The following is a 27,849-nucleotide window of genomic DNA, read 5'->3' on the forward strand; positions in this document are numbered from 1 at the left end:
TTGCCTCGCGGCGCTCAATGACTTGTTCCCACCAAATGAGGACATAGTCTTGGAACTCAAGGGATGCCATCGCGATCTTCTTCTCTTCTTCATAATTGTGCAAACGGAAGATCTTGTCAACTTTCAATGCCCATGAAAGGTATTCTTCGGGATCGTTGCTTCCGTTGAACTTGGGCATGGTGAACTTGAGCTTGCCGTAGCGTTGCTCTTCATTGTGTTGGGTCGGGGATGATGACGCCCATGTTGTAGATGATTGTTAAACTCGTGGTGCACTTGTCGCGGAGGGTTGTCAACCTCGTGTTGCTCTTGTCGCGGAGTATTCCCATTGTTTTCATGCTCTTGATGAACTTGATGGTCTTGGCGAGATTGTGGAGGAGCGCGTCGAGCTCGAGGAGGAATTTGATGATTCATGCGAGCTTGAAGTCGTCATTCGAGAATTTCTTCGCGAAGTGCTTCCTCTTCTTCACGGGCTTGACGGCCTCGGTCAGCAACGGCTCGACTCACATCGCGTAGAGCTTGTTGCGCCTCAAGTGCTTGAGCGTCACGGTGTTGTTGTTCTTTACGTTGAGCCTCGACATCTTGTGCATTTTGGTGTAGACGCGTGCGTTCTTCCTCTTCATGTTGGCGTTGGTGTTGTCGTTCTCGAGCTAGCGCAAAGGCTTCTTCGGCTTGACGTCGTCGGCTCTCTTGAGAGTCGGTGTCTCGAAGTGGATTGAGGTTTGCTTGACGGTCGGTGCGCGCGGCTCGACGAAGAGTGTTCGATGTCGGTGTACTTGAGCCAGAGAGGGTAAAGTCGGAATGGCGACTTGAACGGCTCCTTCTTGAAGTGGAGGAAGAGCGGTTGAGCAACAAAGCGCGAATTTCGTCCATCCTTGCGTCATTCTCTTGCTTGTGATCATCGAGCTTGTTATCAAAGTAGTCCCTCATATGTTGCTCGGAGAGTCGTAAGTTGGCGGCAAGGTTGTCGATGCGTTCACTCATAGCTTGTTGCTCTTGATGTAAAGCACGTTGTGCACCAAAGAGGTGACTCTTGGTGACGAAGGAGTTCATGTCATCATCTTGATCCATGAAGAGTGGGTTGGTAGAAGTAATTGGCCTATCCATCATTCCAAGACAAATGTGAGTGGTAGAAAGAGAAGAACGAATACCAAATGTACCTTGACCGAATTTGAAAGTGAATCGATGATCACTCCAATGTAGGACAAGGAAATAGCCCAATTGGTACGAATTCTCGTCGGTTTCTCACACCTACACAAGTAAAAGCTTATGGTGGAGCTTGGTTAGGATGGTGGCACAAAAATTTGATGCAATTTGTAAGTGAGCTTCAATAATGTTGGAAAAGATTCGCAAGATGCAATGTAACAAGTAGACCAAGCATATAAGGTACACAGAAACACACGCGCAAAAAGATAAGTGGGGTTGTGCAACCAAGGGTGAGCCAAAGTGTGGAATCCACAAAAATGCTCTTGTTGCACAACACTAGAGAGACGCTAGCACGATTGCACGATATGCGGATACAAGAACTTGTGCACAACCTACTTAGCAAAAATGCAACGACTTCTATCCCAAATATTTTGTATGCAAGGTGTGGCTATGATACGATCCAAGATGATCGAGTATGACAATCTTAATGTTGTATGATGCTATGGTTCTTGCTTAAAAGCTCTTTGCTTATCTTTCCTCTTTGCTTAAAAGCTTGTTTGGCTCTTTGATGTTTGAGCTCTTTTCTCATGCAATGCTTGACGAACCAAGATAGCAAGTTAGTATGCGATGACAATTTGGTGACACAAGAGATGATACCAATATAGGCAACAATGACGTATGTATGCTATGGGAAGTATGATCACTAATGTGCACAAGTCTCGTTGCCGGCAATACTCAATGGCTAGTCTCGATGGGTAAGCAACGCAAATGAGTAAGGCTATGATGGCTATCAATGTAATGGCAAGAGTGATATGTCCAATACCAAGATGAGGTTACCGGTCTTGCTTCCGGTATGGTGTCAATATGGTGGCACGAATAGCAAGTCGTAGTTGAGGTGGTCGTTGTTGATGACGCGTCCGTGGCGAAGATGAGCGGCGGTGGTGTCGATCTCGAACCGTACCTAAATAGCCGAAACACAAAAGGATACGGTACCGCAACTCAAATTCTCAAACCTCGAAGTGGCAACATGTGTCGGAGTGCGAAACGGGCACAAAAGGGGGTAGTATGCGGAAGTGGTGATGGTGTATAAGTGGTTGGCAAAGATGCCAGTCGGTTTCAACTGAAACTGGGTGGGGCGGTAGTACCGCTTGTGAAGGCGGTGGTACCGGTTGGTGCCTTAGCGGTAGTTCCGCTCGTGGGGGCGGTAGTACCGCTGGGGTCGGAAAAATCGCAAGATCTGGATCGGGGATGGGTTTTTGGGACGGAAAGGGATGATTTCGTTGTCGAAATTCGAGCGATTTCAAGGATGGAATGTGGAGAGAAATGGGGAGATGCTAGATCCACTTGAAACCAAAGCAAATCCACGGATCAGATCCAACAAAACATCAACACACCAACAAATCACAAAAAAAATTGGGGCTATTTTTGGTGGGGATTTTCGGATTAGGATGAAAAACAACAAAATTAGGCTAGAAACACAACGGGGAGGCTCCGAAATCGTGATCAACCTTGCTCATGATACCAAGATGATGTAGGGTAGAGACCCTAATTGCCCGATCTTTCACGAAAGGAGCGGATCCCGGGGAAAACACGAAGAACACGGGGATGAACGGAAGGAAAACACAAGAGGAAAACACTATACCGACACGAATAAGTCACACATGGGCTAGATCCTCGAGTACATAGGACGATACACGAATCCACGACAACTAGGGACGATACACAGGTAACCGGTTCTTCTCCGTGAGGAGGTCTTGAATCCACAAGGGGATCTTCCCGTAAAGGGGTCTTGAATCCAAGGTGGATCTTCTCCGTAGAGGGGCCGCGGTCTCTCTCGTGGAGTAGATCCGATATGGATGAGCAATGCTCTATCTCTCAAATGAGCTAAACCAATGCTAACCCTAGAAAGTTGTACGTGATAGAGTATTTATAGTCTAGGTAACGAAAGGGTACACGGGCCTTGGCCCAAGCGACTGCGCGCAGGCAGGGCCGGTAATACCGGTCAAGGGGGCGGTTGTTCCGCTGGGAGCTCATGCATGGCAGAAGTACCGGTCCTGGAAGGCGGTAGTTCCGCTGGGAGGTCTGGCGCTGGCTTGCGGAGATGGACGTCGAAGGGGCCAGCGGTTGTACAGGTTGTCGGGCGGCAGTACTAGTCTTTTGGTAGTTACCGGTACATCCGGTGTAGTGCCGGCCTTGCACCGCTCGATCACAGAAGGTAGACCGGTTGTTGGGCGGTAGTCGGCCGGTTGTTCCGCCCGGGCGGTGGTCGGGCGGTTGTTCCGGTCCTTCAGGGCTGGGCAGAATGTCTCCATGTTCTTGATGTCCATCTTGCACCGTTCCATCTCCTTGGTTGCTTACATGGTACCTAAGCACACAAAGCAACTCCGATTGAGGTAGTAGCCATGTCTCACGTGGGTCAAAGGGAAGTTCAACAAGGAGAGAGTTAACCTCGTTCCTGATGGTTCTCGCACGGGCTCTTGTCATGGGTCCAAGTGGTGTCATGGGAGATGTAGGTAGGTCCATGGGGATGGCCTTGGGATGCTCCGCATCAAAAATATTTGTTTGAAATTTAGCTCTTGCCAATAATTCTATGGAATAACAGGAACATTTTATTGGACTCATTTGAGAAGATTTTTAAAATTGGTTATTTTTGAACTGATTTCTTAGGGTTTCAACAAACCTCAATTCAACTTTCAGAAATTAGACATGATGCATGGATGCTCTCTTATGCAACTATTGCAAACAATTCTAGGGCTGTGACAGTTTTTCTTGGGAAAAGAAAAAAATCGTTGTTGATTGACTGAGAGTGTCACATGATTCTATTGGGCTTGTTGTCTGACGATCAATTTTTAAATCAGAACTAGAATCATAGGATTAAATTGGTCTCCTCACTGCACCAAGTTAATGATGCAGAGCACTGTGGGGTGCAGGTGCAACCTTTCATCCACAATTGCACGCATCAGCCTGTACATGAATCACCCCGAATCATTTGAAGGTTGATCACAAATCCACCTTCAGAACAATTTCCTGATGACACATGTGTTTGCAGTACCTGCAGGATTTCCAGCCAAGCAAGAAAAAAATAATAATCAGAAACTTGGCAGGTTGATGGCTCAAGTCCAAATATCGTAAAATGGTCAGATACCCATGTCCAGGTATTCAAGCTGCCTACTGAATCCTAACATTCAAAACCACGTACAGGCCAGCGAAAAGATATTTTGATAAGATAAACCGAAAAGAAAGCACATAATTGAGAAATAAAAAGGGCCGCAGTGGATAAATCTTTCGAGACTGGGCAGCAGCGAATTGGAAGCGGACAGGCCAGCGCACTGTACAAATAATCACTCACCGCCTCATCTACACTAAGCTCAACCGGCAAATGCAAGGAAGCAACTTGGCTTGTATTACTATATCTATCAGTCTCTTTGTACAGAATATTCTTTGATCCCAGATTCCCAATCTGCTATAGTATGAAGTTGCTATCTTGCTAACATGTGAGCGTGTACGATGTAGCTTGACCATATGCAATTATTCGAAGGCTCTCCCTCCTGATTGGCCCATTTCTGCAGTTGCACATGGGACTGACTCTCTGAGATGCTACAATGGATATTACTCTTCGCCAACGTCCAATAAACATTGGTGCATTATTGTGATTATTAGCTGGTGTTCGCACCTCATGTGCCCTGATGACAAAAGAGAGTTTAATACTGCTAACTTAGTGCCTAAGACTCACCTACCAAATGTTTTTCTTGGAAAAGAAATCAATGCTATTGATTGATTGAGAGTACATCATGATTGTATTTGATTTTCTCTCCTATGATAGATTTTAAAACCAAGACTAGGATCAGAGGATTAAATTGATCTCCTCATGGTATCAAGCCAATGATGCAGTGCGCACATATAAGTAGCACCAGTATGAGACCTATCTTGACACGGATATATGCATTTGTTTCTCACACTCATACATAGCACCATGGGCCGGGTGAGAAGATTTTACCAGGATTTCATCCATATCAAGCTGCATAGCTTCTACCGTATCAGTAGATATGTTGTCGATCCAATAGCTTTTGTCTACCGATTTGTTGCATTGCATGTTCACCCCTTCTTGATCCAACTGTCCTACTTCCTTGCCATTGCTGTACTTGGTTCGGTCCTCTTGATGTGCTGAAACCAAGCAATCCTGACTTCAGCCCTCCTTACACTAACATGTTATTCTTGTCAACTTCTTCTCTAACAGTTTCTGGCCTCAGCACCATCACGATGGAGGATCTCTCAAGCTCTCAAATTGTGGTCTTGACGCTGTTCATGCTTGTAGGAGGGGAGATCTTTGTTTCACTCTTGGGCCTCATGCTTAGAGTGAACCATCAAGACATGCAAGATCTTCCGAATGTGAAGATCAGCTCGGTTCCCGTCGAGCTTGAAGAGATAGACTCGGCGAACAACGCGGCACAAAGTGATGAGTCACAGCTTGAAGAAGCAGCTCATGCAATTCCACCCAAGAAATGTACAGAGTTGAAGAGGAGTAGGACTGTCAAGTGCTTAGGATATGTGGTCTTTGGGTACTTTGCCGTGATCCATGTCTTGGGCTTTCTGCTGGTTTTTCTGTATATAACTCATGTGCCAAGTGCAAGTGCCCCACTGAACAAGAAAGGGATCAACATCGTGCTCTTCTCACTATCAGTCACCGTCGCCTCCTGTGCGAATGCAGGACTCGTGCCCACAAATGAGAACATGGTCATCTTCTCAAAGAATTCAGGCCTCTTGCTGCTGCTCAGTGGCCAGATTCTGGCAGGCAACACATTGTTCCCTCTCTTCCTGAGACTACTGGTATGGTTCCTGGAGAGGCTCATAGAGATGAAGGAGCTGTGGCACATGATCAAGAACCCTGAGGAGGTGCATTTTGCTAATCTGCTTCCTAGGTTGCCAACTGCATTTCTCTCCTCGACGGTCATTGGCCTTGTAGCAGCTGGGGTCATGATGTTCTGCGCTGTTGATTGTAATTCTTCAGTGTTTGATGGGCTCAGCTCTTATCAGAAGACTGTCAATGCATTCTTTATGGTGGTGAATGTGAGGCACTCAGGGGAGAATTCCATTGACTGCTCACTCATGTCACCCGCCATTGTAGTACTAATATTCATTGTCATGATGTAAGTTGATGACTGCATGACACTTCATTAATTGATGTTTCATTTCATATCATTTGATAAGTAGTAGTACTTACTTGCTTTAGAATCTCAAGATCCATGTGCGACAATTTACTTTTTGGTCTCAGGTATTTGCCATCAACAACAACACTTACACCACCCAATGGAGATATTAAAACCACCGATGAGAACACGAAAGGCAAGAGAGGCAAGAGAGGGTCGTTGGTGCAGAAATTGGCATTTTCACCACTCGGGTTTAATGCGATCTTTGTGGTAGTTGCCTGCATCACTGAAAGGAGAAGGCTCAGAAACGATCCACTTAACTTCTCAACCTTGAACATGATATTCGAGGTCATCAGGTGTGTTTTTCTTTGATATAACTGAAATATTTCATTATTCTGCCGGTTGGCAAAGATGGAGAAAAGACAACACGACAATGGTTGCATAGACTAATGGTAAATAGCAGTTGCAGCATAGCAGAAGAGTGAAGTAAGTTCATAAACAGACCACTTTGTGTTTGCAAGAGCTAAACACGATATACTAAACTAAACTCTCTTAGGACACAAAATCTAACTCGTGAATGCCTTTGACTAAGGTGAATAATTTTGTATGCTTTGTTTTGCAGCGCATATGGTAATGCAGGTTTATCCACTGGTTACAGTTGTTCTAGGCTGCATCAGCTGCACCCAGAGATCATCTGCCAGGACAAGCCATACAGCTTTTCTGGATGGTGGAGTGACAAAGGAAAGTTTGTGCTAATCTTGGTCATGCTCTATGGAAGGCTTAAGGCCTTCGCAATGGCCACGGGTAAATACTGGAAAGTATGATACAAGTGGCCAAGATTACTTGGAAAGGCAAATGTACCAAAATGGTATAGCTGTCGCTAGTGTACTGCCTGCAGAATCAGGTTTCTAATTGGATTATAGTTTGTGCATGTTGCGCTTGCAAAGGACAAGCTTCGGTTCCCCTGATCAAGTCATCTTTGCATTTGGCAGTCATCATCAAGGTATCAATGCAACTGAAGAACTGAGCCATCTGTTGATGTGTTGCATGCTAGATGTAACCACATGAGTTCCCCGCAATTGCAATTGTAGCGAAAGAGAAAGCAAATATTATTTGCATTGTTGGAGTGGAGTTAATATTATTGCACACAATTTACAATACAGATAAATTTTGTGTTGCTTTACCGCTTTGGCACCAAGTTTATAGACACGAAATGATAGTGTTGTTTATCACTGTGCTACATAGAAGTTCAAGGAGAAACTAGAAAAAAGTTTGGTTAATTATCAAAATTCAAAGCCTAAAATTTGCATTCAAATAATGCCTCGGTATATTTGTTGAGGTCTTTGAACAGTGTTCCATAAAGTTAATTGACCTTACTGATGAGTTAATCAACAGGCTGGGCTAACATGGAAACCCAGCTAACAGGTCTGAGTTATACGCTAATGCTTAAGTGCTTTGTATATTTATTTGAAGAAATAACTCTACACGCAGATCACTTAAGGCCAGTAGGGAGGCCAGAGTCAAAACAAACACACAAATCATGCAAGTGGATAGAGCTATCGAGTTTGCTAAGCCTTCTCTGGTGTCTTTTTAGAAAGTAGTAATTCATTACCATCTTCATAACAGTAACAATTACTCTGTTTAGCTCGAGCTTTTAGTCGAGCAACGCCTTTCCATTTGAACAATCATCATGTTCGCATGTCGGCCCTAAGAGCAGTCCCAGTCGTATGCCTTAGCACATGCATGTTTCAACTGCAAGAGATGTTTTAACAAGGAAAGGTATCAACTCCATGATTTTCTTTATATCGATCACTGTCTCTTGTTTCACCAACGGAGGACTGATGCGGCCGATGAACGAAAGCCTGGTGGTGTTCTCTTGGGACTAGGGCTTCACTGGCCAGATTCTTGTAGGAAAAATTGAAACACAGGGTTTAGGGTTTTGCGTGGGTGGTTGACATCCAGCCTCACGTCTCAATATATAGATGATCACAATTACAATTACATACGTGTACAAGGACAATATATTAGACCCTATTTTACATGCCCCCTCAATCTGAACAACATACAAGATTCAGATTGGTTCTAAAACGGTCTAGCATCTGTCTAGTAGTGGGTTTAGTAAATACATCCGCTAACTGATCATCTGTAGAAATAGACATGACTTCCAGTTCACAAGCAGCTACCCGTTCTCTCACAAAGTGAAAATCAATCTCAATGTGTTTAGTCCGAGCATGAAACACTAGATTCGCCGTCAGGTAAGTTGCCCCTAAGTTATCACACCACAATATAGGAGTGCGTGATGTCTACTACACAACCTTCTTCTTGTAGACGTTGTTGGGCCTCCAAGTGCAGAGGTTTGTAGGACAGTAGCAAATTTCCCTCAAGTGGATGACCTAAGGTTTATCAATCCGTAGGAGGCGTAGGATGAAGATGGTCTCTCTCAAGCAACCCTGCAACCAAATAACAAAGAGTCTCTTGTGTCCCCAACACACCCAATACAATGGTAAATTGTATAGGTGCACTAGTTCAGCGAAGAGATGGTGATACAAGTCCAATATGGATGGTAGATAAAGGTATTTGTAATCTGAAAATATAAAAACAGCAAGGTAACTAATGATAAAAGTGAGCATAAACGGTATTGCAATGATAGGAAATAAGGCTTAGGGTTCATACTTTCACTAGTGTAAGTCCTCTCAACAATACTAACATAATTGGATCATAAAATTATCCCTCAACATGCAACACAGAGTCACTCCAAAGTCACTAATAGCGGAGAACGAACGAAGAGATTATGGTAGGGTACGAAACCACCTCAAAGTTATTCTTTCCAATCAATCCGTTGGGCTATTCCTGTAAGTGTCACAAACAACCCTAGAGTTCGTACTAGAATAACACCTTAAGATACAAATCAACCAAAACCCTAATGTTACCTAGATACTTCAATGTCACCTCAAGTATCCGTGGGCATGATTATATGATATGCATCACACAGTCTCAATTCATCTATTCAACCAACACAAAGAACCTCAAAGAGTGCCCCAAAGTTTCTACCGGAGAATCACGACGAAAACGTGTGCCAACCCCTATGCATAGGTTCCCAATGTCACGAAACCCGCAAGTTGGTCACCAAAATGTACATCAAGTGGCACGTGGTATCCCATTGTCACCACAGATATCCACGGCAAGACATACATCAAGTGTTCTCAAGTCTTTAAAGACTCAATCCGATAAGATTACTTCAAAGGGGAAACTCGATTGATTACAAGAGAGAAGAGGGGGGAAGAAACATCATAGGATCCAAATATAATAGCAAAGCTCGCGATACCTCAAGATCGTATCATCTCAAGAACACGAGAGAGAGAGAGATCAAACACATAGCTATTGGTACATACCCTCAGCCCCGAGGGAGAACTACTCCCTCCTCGTCATGGAGAGCACCGGGATGATGAAGATGGCCACTGGAGAAGGATTGCCCCCTCCGGCAGGGTGCCTGAACGGGTCTAGATTGAGTTTCAGTGGCTACGGAGGCTTCTGGCGGTGGAACTCCCGATCTATGTTGCTCCCGGATGTTTTTAGGGTATATGGAGATATATAGGCGGAAGAAGTACGTCAGGGGGGCCACGAGGGGCTCACGAGGCAGGGGGCGCACCCAGGGGGGCGCACCCTCCACCCTCGTGACCTCCCCAGAAACTTCTTGGAGTAGGGTCCAAGTCTCCTGGATCACGTTCGGTGAGAAGATCACGTTCCCGAAGGTTTCATTCCATTTGGACTTCGTTTGATATTCTGTTACCTCGAAATACTGAAATAGGCAAAAAACAGCAATTCTGGGCTGGGCCTCCGGTTAATAGGTTAGTCCCAAAAATAATATAAAAGTGGAAAATAAAGCCCAATATAGTCCAAAACAGTAGATAAAGTAGCATGGAGCAATCAAAAATTATAGTTACGTTGGAGACGTATCAGGCATCCCCGAGCTTAATTCCTGCTCGTCCTCGAGTAGGTAAATGATAAAAAGAGAATTTTTGATGCAGAGTGATACTTTGGCATAAATTTCGATGTAAATCTTCTTAATCATGGTATGAATATTCAGATCTGAAAGGTTCAAGACAAAAGTTCATATTGACATAAAAAATGATAATACTTCAAGCATACTAATCAAACAATTATGTCATCTCAAAATAACATGGCCAAAGGAAGTTCATCCCTACAAAATCATATAGTTAGGCTATGCTTCATTTTCGTCACACAAAGATGTTCCCAACTTCTATACCCCTGATGACAAGCCAAGCAATTGTTTCATACTCAAATAATCTCAAACTTTTTCAACCTTCACATAATACATGAGCGCGAGCCATGGACATAGCACTATGGGTGGTATAGAATATGATGATGGGGATTGTGTGGAGAAGACAAAAAAGTAGAAAGTCTCACATCAATGAGGCTAATCAATGAGCTATGGAGATGCCCATCAATTGATGTTCATGCAAGGGGTAGGGATTGCCATGCAACGGATGCACTAGAGCTAAGAATGCTCAACAAAAGAAAACTAGTGGGTGTGCATCCAACTTGCTTGCTCATGAAGACCTAGGGCATTTTGAGGAAGCCCATCGTTGGAATATACAAGCCAAGTTCTATAATGAAAAATTCCCACTAGTATGAACAAGACAACTTATGAGACTCACTACATGAAAATCATGGTGCTACTTTGAAGCACAATATATGAGACTCACTACATGAAGAACAAGGTGCTACTTTGAAGCACAACTGTGGAAAAAGAGATAGTAGCATTGCCCTTTTTATTCTCTCTTTTTTTGGGCCTTTCTTTTTTTTTGGCCTTTCTCTCTTTTTTTTGATTGGGCAATGCTCTAATAATGATGATCATCACACTTCTATTGATTACAACATAATGATTACAACTCGATACTAGAACAAGATATGACTCTATATGAATGCCTCCGGCGGTGTACCGGGATGGTGCAATGAATCAAGAGTGACATGTATGAAAAATAATGCATGATGGCTTTGCCACAAATACGATGTCAACTACAAGATCATGCAATGGCAATATGACAAAAGTAAAGCATGTCATGATGATGATGATGATGGTGGAAGTTGCATGGCAATATATCTCGGAATGGCTATGGAAATGCCATGATAGGTAGGTATGGTGGCTGTTTTGAGGAAGATATAAAGAGGTTTATGTGTGAAAGAGCGTATCATATCATGGGGTTTGGATGCACTGGCGAAGTTTGCACCAACTCTCAATGTGAGAAAGGGCAATGCACGGTACCGAAGAGGCTAGCAAATGGCGGAAAGGTAAAAGTGCGTATAATCCATGGACTCAACATTAGTCAAAAGAACTCATATACTTATTGCAAAAATTTAGAAGACATCAAAAATCAAGTACTACGCGCATGCTCCTAGGGGGATAGATTGGTAGGAAAAGACCATCGCTCGTCCCCGACCGCCACTCATAAGGATGCACAAGCCAGGTACACTTCATGCTTCAAATTTGTTACACAACTTTAACCATACGTGCATGCTACGGGACTTGCTAACTTCAACACAAGTATTTCTCAAATTCACAACTACTCAACTAGCACGACTATGATATTATCACCTCCATATCTCAAAACAATTATCAAGCATCAAACTTATCTTAGTATTCAACCCACTAAAAAGAAAGTTTCACATATCTTGAATACCAAGTATATTAACATTAAGCAAATTACCATGCTATTAACGACTCTCAAAATAATCTAAGTGAAGCATGAGAGATCAAGTTTCTTTAAAACAAACCACCACCGTGCTCTAAAAGATCTAAGTGAAGCACTAGAGCAAAAAATTATCACGCTCAAAAAGATATAAGTGAAGCACATAGAGTAAACTATCAAGCTCAAAAGATATAAGTGAAGCACATAGAGTATTCTAACAAATTTCAATTCATACATGGCTCTCTCAAAAGGTGTGTACATCAAGGATGATTGTGGTATACTAACAAGCAAAGACACAAATAATACAAGACGCTCCAAGCAAAACACATATCATGTGGTGAATAAAAATATAGCTCCAAGTAAATTACCGATGGAAGTGGACGAAAGAGGGGATGCCTTCCGGGGCATCCCCAAGCTTTGACTTTTTGGTGTCCTTGGATTATCTTGGGGGTGCCATGGGCATCCCAAAGCTTAGGCTCTTGCCACTCCTTGTTCCATAATCCATCAAAAGAATTCACCCAAAACTTGAAAACTTCACAACACAAAACTCAATAGAAATCTCGTGAGCTCCATTAGAGAAAGAAAACAAAAGACTACTTTAAGGTACTGTAGTGAACTTATTATTTATTTGTATTGGTGTTAAACCTACTGTATTCCAACTTCTCTATGGTTTATAAACTATTTTACTAGCCATAGATTCATCAAAATAAGCAAACAACACACGCAAAACAGAATCTGTCAAAAACAGAACAGTCTGTAGTAATCTATTACTAACGCAAACTTCTGGAACCCAAAAACTTCTACCAAAATTAGAAAACCTGGTAAATTTGTTTATTGATCAGAAGCAATTGGAATCACTATTTTATCACGTTCTGGTGATTTTTGACAATTCGGGCACTGAGCGCAAAGATTCTGAAAATTACAGCAAGATCAAATAACTATCTTCCAAGAAGATCTAATAGGTTTAACTTGGCACAAACACTAATTAAACACATAAAACCACATCTAAACAGAGGCCATATGAATTATTTATTACTAAACAGGAACAAAAGTCAAGGAACAAAAATAAAATTGGGTTGCCTCCCGACAAGCGCTATCGTTTAACGCCCCTAGCTAGGCATGATGATTTCAATGATGCTCACATAAAAGATAAAAATTGTAACATAAAGAGAGCATCATGAAGAATATGACTAGCACATTTAAGTCTAACCCACTTCCTATGCATAGGTATTTTGTGAGAAAACAACTTGTGGGGACAAGAATCAACTTGCATAGGAAGGTAAAACAAGCATAACTTCAAAATTTTAAGCACATAGAGAGGAAACTTGATATTATTGCAATTCCTACAAGCATATGTTCCTCCCTCATAATAATTTTCAGTAGCATCATGAATGAATTCAACAATATAACCAGCACCTAAAGCATTCTTTTCATGATCTACAAGCATAGAAAATTTATTACTCTCCACATAGGCAAAATTCTTCTCATTCGGAATAGTGGGAGTATCATAGGAAAGTCGAATACTATAAATTGTTTCCATATTAAAAGAGTAATGTTCAGAGAAGGGGTAATCATAATCATGACAAGTTTTATAAATATAATCATCACTACTTTTTATAGCATAAGTTTCATCACAATAATCATCATAAGTAGCAACTTTGTTCTCATCATAATCACTTTGCATATCAAAACATGGAAGGCTAAAAATGTCATCATTATTAAACATAGAATCCCCAAGCTTGGGACAGACATTAATTGCAGCAAATATATTCTCAAATATGTCATCCTCATCAAACATAGCTTCCCCAAGCTTGGGCCTTTTCGTATCATAAGCATAATCACTCTCATCATTAATAGCATGGATAACACCAATAGTATAGCAATTATTATATTCTTCCAAGCATGTGCCAAAAAGATTTTCAAGATCATAAAAAGTATCATTATCTTCCCAATCATAATCATCACAACAAGCAATAGGCATAACGAGATCATCATCAAGTGTATCATCTTCATTTTCATGAGGCACAACTATTATAGGAGCAACTTTATTTGGGAGAGATACCTTTTTACCTCTCTTCCTTTTTCTTTTCTTCTTCTTTACCACATCGTGTGTGGGTTCAATCCTCTTTTTGGAGCTCCTTATTAATGAGATTGGTTGAATAGGAGGCTCCTCCTCGTTGCCTGATTCATCATAAGAGATAATAGGAGGATATTGGCAAGTCTCTTCCCTTTCATTAGTATTCTCTTCATCTTCTATTTGTTTCCTTTTCTTTATGTAGTTGGCAATATAAGGATTTTCAATGCAATTCACCGCACAATACATATAAATATTCTCTAGATCAAAATCAAGAACTCTATCAAGATTAAACTTTGGAATACCCTCAGTTATACGTTTCATTTCTTCATAACCCAAAAGAAGGCTAAGCTCTTTATGATGCTCAAGGGTAATCAAATTATCACAATGTTTGGACACGACTTGATCATGAAACAAATAGAATTGGAGCTTTAAATGACCATGTTCATTGCAAAGTTCACAAGGGGCACGAAAAATATTGAATCTTTCAGCACATTCATCTAGACTTTCTTGCAACAATTTAGTTTCTAAGTACTTATGCCTCTTACAATATCTATCTTCCCTATTCGGTGTGTACTTGCAAACCCAATCTACTCCACAAAAATTGACATGTTTATAGGAGGTATTTTCATCATAACTAGTGCAATCATCATTAGCATCATGGATATTCAAAGAATTCGTACTAACAACATTGCAATCATGCTCATCATTCAAAGATTTAGTGCCAAACATTTTGTAGATTTCTTCTTCTAGCACTTGAGCATAATTATCCTTTCCATCATACTCACGAAAGATATTAAAAAGGTGAAGCGTATGAGACAAACTCAATTCCATTTTTTTGTAATTTTCTTTTATAAACTAAACTAGTGATAAAACAAGAAACTAAAAGACTCGATTGAAAGATCTAAAGATATACCTTCAAGCACTCACCTCCCCGGCAACGGCGCCAGAAAAGAGCTTGATGTCTACTACACAACCTTCTTCTTGTAGACGTTGTTGGGCCTCCAAGTGCAGAGGTTTGTAGGACAGTAGCAAATTTCCCTCAAGTGGATGACCTAAGGTTTATCAATCCGTAGGAGGCGTAGGATGAAGATGGTCTCTCTCAAGCAACCCTGCAACCAAATAACAAAGAGTCTCTTGTGTCCCCAACACACCCAATACAATGGTAAATTGTATAGGTGCACTAGTTCGGCGAAGAGATGGTGATACAAGTGCAATATGGATGGTAGATAAAGGTATTTGTAATCTGAAAATATAAAAACAGCAAGGTAACTAATGATAAAAGTGAGCGTAAACGGTATTGCAATGATAGGAAATAAGGCCTAGGGTTCATACTTTCACTAGTGTAAGTCCTCTCAACAATACTAACATAATTGGATCATAAAATTATCCCTCAACATGCAACACAGAGTCACTCCAAAGTCACTAATAGTGAAGAACGAACGAAGAGATTATGGTAGGGTACGAAACCACCTCAAAGTTATTCTTTCCAATCAATCTGTTGGGCTATTCCTATAAGTGTCACAAACAGCCCTAGAGTTCGTACTAGAATAACACCTTAAGATACAAATCAACCAAAACCCTAATGTCACATAGATACTTCAATGTCACCTCAAGTATCCGTGGGCATGATTATACGATATGCATCACACAATCTCAATTCATCTATTCAACCAACACAAAGAACCTCAAAGAGTGCCCCAAAGTTTCTACCGGAGAATCACGACGAAAACGTGTGCCAACCCCTATGCATAGGTTCCCAATGTCACGAAACCCGCAAGTTGGTCACCAAAACGTACATCAAGGGGCACGTGGTATCCCATTGTCACCACAGATATCCACGGCAAGACATACATCAAGTGTTCTCAAGTCTTTAAAGACTCAATCCGATAAGAATACTTCAAAGGGGAAACTCGATTGATTACAAGAGAGAAGAGGGGGGAAGAAACATCATAGGATCCAAATATAATAGCAAAGCTCACGATACATCAAGATTGTATCATCTCAAGAACACGAGAGAGAGAGAGAGAGATCAAACACATAGCTATTGGTACATACCCTCAGCCCCGAGGGAGAACTACTCCCTCCTTGTCATGGAGAGCACCGGGATGATGAAGATGGCCACCGGAGAAGGATTGCCCCCTCCGGCAGGGTGCCGGAACGGGTCTAGATTGAGTTTCGGTGGCTACGGAGGCTTCTGGCGGCGGAACTCCCGATCTATGTTGCTCCCGGATGTTTTTAGGGTATATGGAGATATATAGGTGGAAGAAGTACGTCAGGGGGGCCACGAGGGGCTCACGAGGCAGGGGGGCGCGCCCAGGGGGGCGCCCTCCACCCTCGTGACCTCCCCGGAAACTTCTTGGAGTAGGGTCCAAGTCTCCTGGGTCACGTTCAATGAGAAGATCACGTTCCCGAAGGTTTCATTCCCTTTGGACTCCGTTTGATATTCTGTTTCCTCGAAATACTGAAATAGGCAAAAAACAGCAATTCTGGGCTGGGCCTCCGGTTAATAGGTTAGTCCCAAAAATAATATAAAAGTGGAAAATAAAGCCCAATATAGTCCAAAACAGTAGATAAAGTAGCATGGAGCAATCAAAAATTATAGATACGTTGGAGACGTATCAGTGCGCTGCCGTGGGACTCCATGTTCTGTGAGAACTGAGTCTATCCAAATGGCTTCAGCCGCGCCATTAGCCAATGCCTTATACTCTGCCTCGGTGCTTGATCTCGAGACTGTGGGTTGCTTCTTCGAGCTCCAAGATACAAGGTTAGGTCCAACAAATATAGCAAAACCACCAGTGGAGCGCCTATCATCAACACAGCCTGCCCAGTCTGCATCGGTGAATATACTCACTCCAGTAAATCTGGACTTATGAATCCGTAGTCCCATGTCTAGCGTACCTTTGACATATCTCAGAATACGCTTGACTGCTTCCCAATGATCCTTCGTCGGCTGAGACAGGAACTGACACACTTTGTTCACTGCGAAGGAGATATCAGGACGAGTGAGGGTCAAATACTGAAGTGCCCCAACCACATTGCGATACCGAAAGGAGTCATCTCTATCCAGTAGTGCACCACTATGACGTGAGAGACTCTCAGATGTAGCAAGCGGAGTGGAAGTGGCCTTGCAGTTCTCCATGTTGACGCGATGAAGAAGATCTAAAGCATACTTTTTCTGCGTCAAGGTCATGCCCCCTGAATGAAAGGACGCTTCCAAACCAAGAAAGTACTCGAGGCGACCCAAATCTTTGATGGGAAAGCTAGCAGACAACGACTGCACAAGACGATCCACCATGGCGGGGGTAGAGCCAGCAATCACAATATCATCAACGTACACCAGCATGTATATCTGTATAGTACCCTGGGAGAAGATGGACAGAGATGCATCTGATCTGGAAGCAACAAAACCGAGCTGCGAAAGGCGCTGACTCAAACGAGCATACCAGGCACGGGGTGACTGCTTGAGACCATAAATAGACCTTGAAGTTTGCAGACATGAGAGGGATAAGTGGCATCGTCGAATCCAGGTGGCTGCTGCATGTACCCATCTTCGGCCAAGAACCCATGTAAAAAGGCATTGCTCACATCAATCTGTCGGAGGCTCCAGCCACGAGACACAGCAAGAGACAAAACCAAGCGAACCGTGGCAGGCTTCACCACTGGGCTAAAAGTATCTCCGTAGTCAATCCCGTGTTGTTGAGTGAAACCACGAGCAACAAGACGAGCTTTGTGCTTATCAACAGACCCATCCGGACGGTGCTTGGTTTTGAAAATCCACTTGCAGCTCACAATATTAACACCTGGTGGCCGAGGCACCAACACCCAGGTGTTAGTGTGACGGAGAGCAGCAAACTCCTCGGACATGGCGGCACGCCAGGCAGGTTCACCCAGAGCATCACGATGGGAAACCGGCGCGGCGAAGAAGGCACGATGGTGAGAGTCGTACCGAACCGTGCCATCAGTGTAAGACTTCTCCTTGCGCGTATGATCACGATGGCGTGTAACCATAGCATGCGCCGGAGCTGCATCGCCAATAAGAGAAGACGACGGCGACGAGGGCTCGGCCGAGGGTGTCGCGACTGAGGGGACCTCAGCAAGAGACGGCACGGGCCGAGAGATGATGGTGTGCTGGACCGGCCCAGGCGACGGCGGCGGCCCGGGCGACGGACCGGGCGAGGGTGGCGACCCAGCCGCATCCACGGTCGCGCCATCAGGCGAGGCAGCCGCGCCCGTCTCGGGCGGCGGGACATGCATGTCGGGCGCATCGAGAGGCGTCGGAGCAACACCATGTACCTGGGGGGAACTCCCAGCAATATCACCTGCAAAAGACAAGTTAGATGACAAATAGGACAGGTCATATTTATGCACATGGACATCCAGAACCGGTTCATCGGAGGGAAAAGTGAGTGCATGTTCAAGAGAAGCAGGATCAACCGAAACGCCGGGTTGAGAGTAAGGGAACACATTCTCGTCGAAAATAACATCACGAGAGATGTATATCCGACCGGAGATACGGTCAAGACACTTATAGCCCTTATGCAAAGGACTATAGCCAAGGAAAACACACATCTTGGACTGAAACTCAAGCTTGTGAGCATTGTACTTGCGGAGACTAGGCCAGCAAGCACACCCAAAAATCCGAAGGGAGGAGTAGTTGGGCTGAACATGAAACAGACGGAACAAAGGTGTGTCCTTGTGGAGAACCGGAGTGGGCATACGGTTGATGAGGTAACATGCCGTAAGAAAAGCCTCATCCCAAAACCGAAGTGGAAGAGAGGAGTGCGCAAGCAAGGCAAGACCGGTCTCGACCAAATGTCGGTGTTTGCGCTCGGCAATACCGTTCTGCTGAGAGGTATGCGGACATGACACTCAGTGAGAGATGCCCGTGCATTGAAAGTAGCGATGGAGTTTGTGGTATTCACCACCCGAGTCGGACTGAACGGCTTTGATTTTATAATCCAGAAGGCGTTCGACATGAGCCTGAAAGTTGTAGAAAACTTGCTCAACATCAGACTTGTGTTTAAGCAAATAAATCCATGTGAAGCGCGTGTAGTCATCAGTAAAACTAACATAATATTTGTACCCTCCTGACGAAGCAAGAGCGGGACCCCAAACATCTGAATGTATTAATTCAAGAGGTACAGTAGTGATGTGAAACGAAGTAGAATAAGGTAGTTGATGACTCTTAGCACGCTGACAGGCATCACAAACTAACGATGAATTATTTGAACTAGAACACGGAAGTTCATGACTCCGAACAATGGAAGTGACCACATTATTTGTGGGATGACCAAGACGTTGATGCCATTGCGACGACGAAACTCGAACACCGGAGGAGGCACGGTGAGACGATGAAGATGACGCACGAGCGAAGGGGACCGGATAGACCCCCCCCCCCCCATAACTTCTACCGTGAAGGATGACGTGCCCGGTTTCTTTGTCCTTAACAAGGAAAAAACGACGGTGAAATTCAACAAACACGTCATTATCACAAAGAAGACGATAAACAGAGAGAAGATGTTGGCTGATGTGTGGAACATGAAGGATGTTACGCAGTTTAAGAGATGAACCGGGTCAACGCGAATGACCAATGTGTGAAATAGACAAACCTGCACCATTGGCCACCTGAACCTGATCCTTGCCGTCATAGCGCTCATGAACCTGGAGGCGCTCAAGATCATTAGTCAAGTGATCCATAGCCCCGGTATCCAACACCCAAGGAAAGTCGACGGTGTTGGTGGAGGCTGAGTTGGCGGAGCGGGAGTTGTGATCCTGATCATAGCGCTTGCGACAGTCGTCGGCTTCATGGCCCCAGTTCTTGCAAATTTGGCACCGGGGACGCTAGCGGTTGCGACGCCCACCGCCTCCGCCGTTGTTGCCGGTGTTGCCCCCTCCACCTTGCCGGCCATTGCCGGCATAACCAGCGTTGTGGTCACGGCCGCCGGTGTTGCCGCCATTACCGCCCTAGCGGCTCTGCCCGGGCTGGCCATGTCCATCAGCCGGGCGTCCCCCCCCCCCCCCCGTGGGAGGGATAGGGATCGGAGTAGGGCGCGCGTCCGCCCGCGCCGTACGAACCCGAACGGGTCACGGCGTTCGCGGAGGGAGACCACCCCTCCACCGCACTCTGTTGTGCCTACAGCGCCTCGAAGGACAGAACCAATGAGTAAAAACTGGAGTAGGGCATGGGTGCGTTACTCATGCCCAAGGAGGCGGCGATGGAGTTGTAGGCGGAGCCAAGGCCGGTAAGGATGTGATCGATAAGCTCATCATCACGGATCGGAGAGCCGACGGCGGCCATAGTGTCGGCCAGGGCCTTCATCTTGTGCATGTATTCCGCGGCAGATAGATCGTCCTTCCTCAGCGACTGAAGTTGCCGCCGGATGTGGCGGACATTGGCGCGGCTCTGGGCGCCGAACATGGCGGCGACGGCTGTCCACACCGCATGCGCCGACTCGCAGCCAATAAGTTGGCATGCAATATCCTCATCCATGGAGGTGAGAAGAAGCCCCTTCACGCGCTGATCTTGAACCCACCATTGGTGGTACTCCGGGTTGGCGATGGTGGTAGCAGCGTCACCGGTGCCGACAACGAGTGTTTTAGCCGGTGCCGCCTTGGTGCCATCGAGGTGTCCGTGGAGGTTGGCACCGGCAAGAACGGTGCTGGTGATGCCTCCCCCCCCCCTTCCCAGAGCATGAAGTTGTGGCGACCGAGACGGACGGAGATCATCGGGACGGCGAGCGCGGCGGGGATCGAGACGACAGGAGAAGAGACGATGGCGCCGCTAGTTTGGGCGACGGACATAGCGGCGGACGGCATCGCAGCGGCGGCGCGGACGGAACAGCGCGCGGCGGCAGCGGAGCAAGTCGCGGAAGATGGCTCGCGTGGCAAGTGCGATCGGAAGCGGCGGCGCGGTTAGATGTCACGCGCGGCAACAGCAGCGGGTGGATGGATGCTGATGGATAGCTAGCTACACGGCGCTGATGGATGGCTAGCTAGCTTGCAATCGGAAGCAGCGGCTGCGCGGAGAGAGGTTCGGGCGGCGGCGATCCGACCTGGCTGATACCAAATTGAAACACAGGGTTTAAGATTTTGCATGGGTGGTTGACATCCAGTCTCACATTTTAATATATAGATGATCATAATTACAATTACATACGTGTACAAAGACAATATACTAGACCCTATTTTACAGGCAACACGCTGTTTCCTGTGTTTCTAAGGTTGGCGATATGGGCACTGAGACTCTGAGAGGACTAAGAATAACTAGAGATGAACCTGACGAGTTTGAGTTCATGATGAACAACACAAAGGCAGTGGGTTTCAGCTACTTGCTGCCTAACCAGCAGACAGTATCCCTTGCAGCCACTGGTTGCTGCTCTTATAGCCGTGGCCATCACACTCTTGTGCTGCCTGAACTGGGATTATTCAGTGTATGCGGGGCTGACCCCCAATCAGAAGATCCCCAACGCCTTTTTCATGGCCGTGAACACAAGGAGGCAGGCAGGAGAGAATTCCATCGACTGCTCCCTAGTTGCTCCAGCAGATTTAATACTATTCATCACTATGATGTGTAAGTTCTGTGCCCTCTTAAGTTCTTGTTGCCAGGCAAACAACCGCAAAAACAATTAACGAAGTCTCTGTGCATTTTCAGGTGCATTCCGGCCTCGGCATCATTTCTCTCAATGTATGATGATGATGGGAGAGGCAGCGCACAACACAAGGATATAGCAAACAAGAGACACCTGTCACTAAATAGCATGTGTTTTCTTTTCACCACTGGCCTGTAATGCTGCAGGCACCGGGAGGAGATCGCTTTCCACCGACCCTCTCAATTTCTCCACATTCAACATGATCTTCGAGGTCATAAGGTGATTAGCCAAACAAACAAAAATCCTCTGAAACTTTAGTACTCTCATAATTCTTCACGAACTGCTTCTGACTGAATCATTGTCTCTGCGTGTGCAGCGCAAACACGAACGTCGGGCTGTCCATGGGTTACAAAATTTTCTCCTTGTGTTCTTCCTCCGGGTGTAAACCTGCAAGAAAGTGATCCCAAATAATGCCTTTTAATGTGTAACTATATGCTTCTGTATCCTGCATCACAAAACAAAAGCCACAAATTACAGGGTGGCGGAGGTCACCAGCCGTGGCAGCAGCGGCGGCGACGGTGGCGCATGCCTCGGAGAAGAAGGCCGAATAACATCGCTGCCGGTGCCCTGCGGCACGCCGGAGCTCTCGCTTCGCCTCGCATCGGAGAAAATTATCATTTCCTTACCATGAGAAAGAGATTTGCAAACATTAAGTTACTAATTGAGTTGGGAAGCGGCTTTGACTTGACGTCATGTGGTGTTGGTGGAGAACTGGAGATCCCAGGGATTGCCCGGCTTTGGATCTGTCACTCGACCATGAACCGGATCCTGGAGGCACACTAGGCCAAAGTCGCCGGCGAGGAAATACGGGCTTTTGATGGTGAATATCGTGCCTTCAGGGAGCGAGGCGAAGGCAGGATGCCACACAACGTCACGACCAAGTCAAGTGTGCCAATCTGTATGACCTACTCTAGCATAGGCCGGCCCCCGATGGCCGGAGAAGATCCTGTCTGGATCGTAGCTCCATCATGTGCACCTGCACTGCACCCCCTACCCGTCACGCCAACTATCATGAGTATCTCTCAGCAATGTACTTATATTTTTATGGATCAGAGAATGCAAGAGGATGATTCAGATGGTTCCACACGAGGAATTTTACCCATGCTAAGTGTGTTCGCACACGAACACGTCACCGTGTACCTCCAACGCTGAGGGTGATGCACCGCAGCTCACGTCGAAGGAGACCCGTCCGAAAGCGCGATACGCAAGCAATCCGGCGGGTGCTTTTGAGGACCCGAAACCCCACACACCTGGAAGGGACCCCGTCAGGGCTTGCGGCGGCTATGAGCTGCCCTAAGTCGACCTGATCGCCCTTAGGGCCTCGAGGTTCGCCGCCCTGCTAACGAAGAACGAACGAAGAACGAGGAAGAAGAAGAACAAGGGAGAGAGATAAAGGTAAAGGTAAAAAGATGATATATTGATAGATCGATTGTGTGTTGTTTCAATCGGCCGTCACCACCAACATATATAAGAGGTGGCTGGACTTCCCGTATAAGCAAAGAATTTATCTAGGCTTTTCTTACAAGAAAATTACATCAATTCACGTCCAAAACCCTAGTCAAATTCGGACTGGTTTATCCGAACTTTCCAAAACTGTTCGGTTTAAACTGGTTGCACCTTGCGGGTCTTTTTTGCAGTGGTAAACGATTTTGGATGAAAACAAGCCCAAAAGCAATCTTGACCGTTTCGACGGGACGAACAACTTTCATGTTGAAGGTTTTTTGATCAGAGATCATCTTGAGGGTCAGGTCGGTCTTGCAACACAGGCTATTTCCTCGCACTACCCGTCAGACATGTGTCTGGTGGGGCGCGCCACATCTCGCCTCGTGACAGGGCTGCACTCCGATTGCTCTAACTTTTGCATACGAACTCGGATTTGAACAATTTGTATATCAAAATCGACCATTTCGACGAGACGAAGACAACCCGTGTAGATCATTTTTCCATCCGAGATCATATGAATAACCTTTTGAGCCCATCTTCAACTTCTCATTCGATTGACTATCACAACTCTAACCCGGCAAGTTTTCCATCCGAGTAAGCTTTCCACACCGGCAATGTTTCTACCCGGCAAGCTTTCACACCGGCAAGGTTTCACTCCAGCAAGGTTTGTACTCTGGCAAGGGTTCCTCCCTGACAAGGTTTCTCCCCCGGCAAGATTTCACACCGGCAAGCTTCCACACCGGCGATCTTTCTGTGCCGACAAGCTTTCCACGCCGGCAAGCCTTCACACCGGCAAGCTTTCACACCGGCAAGATTTTACCCCGGCAAGGTTTTCGCCCCGGCATGCTGCTTTATGATCGCGCCACTTTTGAGCGTCAACACATGCCCCCCCTGTTTTTCGGCAAAGCTAGCGTGCCGAAAAATACTTGTATCAAGTTTGTTCCAAGGACGATGTCAACACTCCATCGGCCATTTATATGTTCTTAGGACGATAAGTATATATCGGCCATGTCTTGTGTGAACTTTCTGATGCAAACTTGGGCGAAACCTTCTCAGCTTCATTAACAATCCGGTGATAAAGTTCCATAGATATGTATCTCAATGTCATCCTTCGAACCATATTGTTCACCCTTTTGCTAGGATTTTATAGACAATCAACAATAAAATTTCTCCAATCCTTACTTTCGCCTGTATAAAAATTTCATTAGTGGCCGAAGTTGTGAACTTCGGTTTGGCCTTACCTATGTTGACGAGACTAAGCATCGGCTATTGAGAGAAATGCAATACAACATGATGGACATGGTAGCCGGATGCTTGCTATACCAACTCTCTCCAATTGTCATGTCTAAATATATGAACAATTTTAATGCAACTCAAGGTAAATTCTTCATCTAGACATAACCCAAGATAAACTATAAGTGATTCGTCCAAACACATTAATAACCCTTGGATATTTGTTGCACTACTCATAACGAATCACCAAAAGCCTCAATATGTATAGCACCTATAGCAAGTAAAAGAGTCAATCCGAATAACAATGCATATTCGGCCTTGATTAATCGTGCATAAAAATATTCTAAGCGGCACGAAGCTTAAAAAAATAGTACCATAAAGAAATATATAAACAACACCAACACTTTGGCCATTGCTATGAATTGAACCATCAAAACATAATCTCCATAGTACTAGAGAGACAAGGCTAATATTAATATTATGCATGACACTAATCCGATGTTCAGTAACAAAATCAACTATGATTTGGCCTCTTATAGATCTCAAAGATGCATAAGCCAAATCATATCCAAACAAAGTATAAGCTCACCAACCAATTCTGCAGCTATGAATTGGTCTATGCAGCATATATTCAATGACATCAGTCATGATGTCTCAACTCCATTCAATTATAATATAGGCATACATATAAATTTTCATGAGCACGTACCTTGTCTCGCTCTCCAATCAAACTAAGGACGATATTAGAATACTACACCGGCCATGCATTGACATACTCTTAGGAGGATAGATAAATATCATCGGCCATTACCATGTAAACTTCATTCAAAGCACATATAGCCAAAATAAACAAATGAAATGACAAATCAAGTATTTCGGCCCTTTGGATCAGCAACAAACTTGTAGCTAATTAAATGTATAGTGACTTGATAATACCCTTTCATGACGTAAGAAATTATATTGCATCCATGGATTAAAATAAGCCCATTGAGGGTTACCAATCATACCTGATGACGAATTCCATGGCATATGCGTTAATGGCATAGTTGAAGAATATGGATAATGTGTAGACCAAAGATGTTGAAACCTTCGGCTTAGTCCTTCATAGTTTTTACTCTTTTCCTTCTTCACTTTTGCCGCACTTCTTGTAATGGAGGCTTGCACATAATTCTTATTTTGAGCACTTCCTTTGGGAACCCATGCCATGTTCCTTTCTTCAAGTTCTTGTGCACTAAGTTTGTGTAATTCTCTTTTTTGCCAATATGATAAGCCGAGTGGGCATCTCGGCTGTGATTCTGTTTTGACCAATGGCAATTCCTTTTTGGTCTTGTGCACTCTCAACTTCTTTTCTTCAGATTTGGTACTTTGAATCTCAATAATTGGTTGCTTCGTCTCATTGCCTTTTGTAGCCAATGTCAACACTTTAATTGGCTCTTTATTATTTGAGATCAAATCTGAAGTAGCACACTTACGACCATCTCTTTTCATGCGGTATACTTGCTTGACCGCCTCTTTTTTCATCCATGGTGTCCGGACCGATTCCTTATAATTGAAACGGTCTTTAACGTTTGACTGTTCAAATGTTGATCTTCTCGGAGCTGCATAATATTGGTGAGATGGTCTAAAATAAGATGGAGAATGTGCCCTTGTATCATACCTGTCCCATGATGAATATGGATCTACATGAGCATAGGGAGGCATCCACGACATTGGCATTGGCGGCCAAAAATAAGGGTATGAATATGTTGCATTGAAACTCTCACTTTGCCAATACCGATCCTCATATTTGCGCCTTGGGGTGATCTTGATTTCTTTGCATGATTAGGCCGATAAGCATTCTTCTCTTCACTCTTCTTTTGATATTTCTCCAATAGTTCAGCAAAGGTGATTTTTGATCTTTTACACTTGCGCTTATTTCGGCCTTTGTTTTCTTTTGGTTTGCTTTCATCGATCGTTGGATTTGCTTGCTGCCCCCCAGTCCTTGGCGTCTCCATTGTAGCTTCGATAGAATTCTTGCCCTCAAGATTATGTTCATTATGCTCTTCGACAACTTCTTTACTTGAAAACTTGATCCCGTCACCTGCAGTTTTTACCTTCTCTTCAAATGGATTGGCATGAAGCAGCCGATGCAAAAAATTTCTACCATCGGGACCAATCGGAATAGACTGGTCATCTCTTGGTGTCTCACGTCCTTTATCAATGGCCGATTTAACTATTTGACGAAACATGTTACAATCCTCAAAATTATGCTTGGACGAATCATGCAACTTACAATACATTCGTCCATGGACAGATGGCTCAACATGGTGATCAAGAGTTCTAATATAATTATTCCTCAACAACAAATCAAAGATTTGATCACACATGTTTGAATTAAAGGTAAACCTTTCATTTTCTAGCCGATCTTGCTGTGAGAACGGCTTTGAAATTAAGCAAACGAATGGTTCAGATTTTGCACCACACCATTCGGCTATGCATTGTGTTTTGCACTCTATTTCCGATGTCTTTGGGTAAGATATTATACTAGCATCGGTTTTCTCAACAGAATTTAACCTTGGATTTAAATTTCTAAAACGAAAATAGTTAGAACATACATGTCTCAATTAAGACCAAGTGCAAGCCAAGTATGAAATAAGCAAAGCTACCCAAATAGATATGAACTTTAGATAAAGCAACGGGGAAAGCTTTTGCTGTAATAATAAGTCACTATCGGTCTTTATAAATGGCGCAATGGGTTGACCGATATGTTCCATAACAATTTTATTGCTAACAAGTAAATTAATCTTCTTCATTGGTCTTTCAAAATTACTTAAGAGGGTTTTTCTGATGGATGCATCAACAATAAAGTTTAGACAAAATCTGAAAATAGGTAAATTACTTGCTAAACATACCTCTTCAAATATGTTGGGAGAACATGATAGTGGTGTGGCTTGAACAATATCTTGCTTCATCTTTGGGTGGCTCCCCAACGCCTCTTCATCATCTTTTTCTTTATTCCGTGAATCATTACCTTGAAGATCCTTATCAGCCGAACTTTGTTTGGCTACCTGCTCTTGTCCTTGAGGCTTGTCAATTTCTATGGCACGGAACTCATAGGGCAGGAAGTAGGTTCCATTAACTTCAGAAAAATCAAGCACGGTTGTTTTGCTATGCTTGCCATGCCCTTTCTCAATAATGCTTGCCTCTTTGGATTTGATGGATTCGGAATATATGCTACTTGATTCGGCTTTTTCAACCGAAGCACTTTCAAGTTCCAAATCATCCTTCTTTTCATTGATAATACCAATTGGCAAACCTTCTTTTATCTGAGCCAATTCTTTTTCTATTTGTTTCTGACGGCGAGCGACAAAGTTGGCTTTACGCTTTTTCTCAATTTCAGCCCACTCCGGATACGATTGCCCCCCAATGCTTTTAGATTCTTTCGGCAATGACACACGGTTGTTGCC

At 44.3% G+C, this 27,849-nt stretch overlaps 2 pseudogenes across 1 annotated transcript; both read left to right on the top strand.

The window, feature by feature from the left end:
- Positions 1 to 5,116: 5,116 nt before the first annotated feature.
- LOC123153685 (cation transporter HKT2-like) lies at positions 5,117 to 7,317 on the top strand (annotated as a pseudogene). The gene is made up of 4 exons (XR_006476557.1): positions 5,117 to 6,290; positions 6,416 to 6,646; positions 6,913 to 7,094; positions 7,238 to 7,317. The product of XR_006476557.1 is annotated as a cation transporter HKT2-like (transcript).
- A 712-nt stretch (positions 7,318 to 8,029) lies between these two features.
- Positions 8,030 to 22,128, top strand: LOC123153567 (probable cation transporter HKT3; annotated as a pseudogene).
- Positions 22,129 to 27,849: the final 5,721 nt, after the last annotated feature.

Source organism: Triticum aestivum, chromosome 7A, assembly GCF_018294505.1.
Source record: "Triticum aestivum cultivar Chinese Spring chromosome 7A, IWGSC CS RefSeq v2.1, whole genome shotgun sequence".
Taxonomy (NCBI): Eukaryota; Viridiplantae; Streptophyta; class Magnoliopsida; order Poales; family Poaceae; genus Triticum; species Triticum aestivum.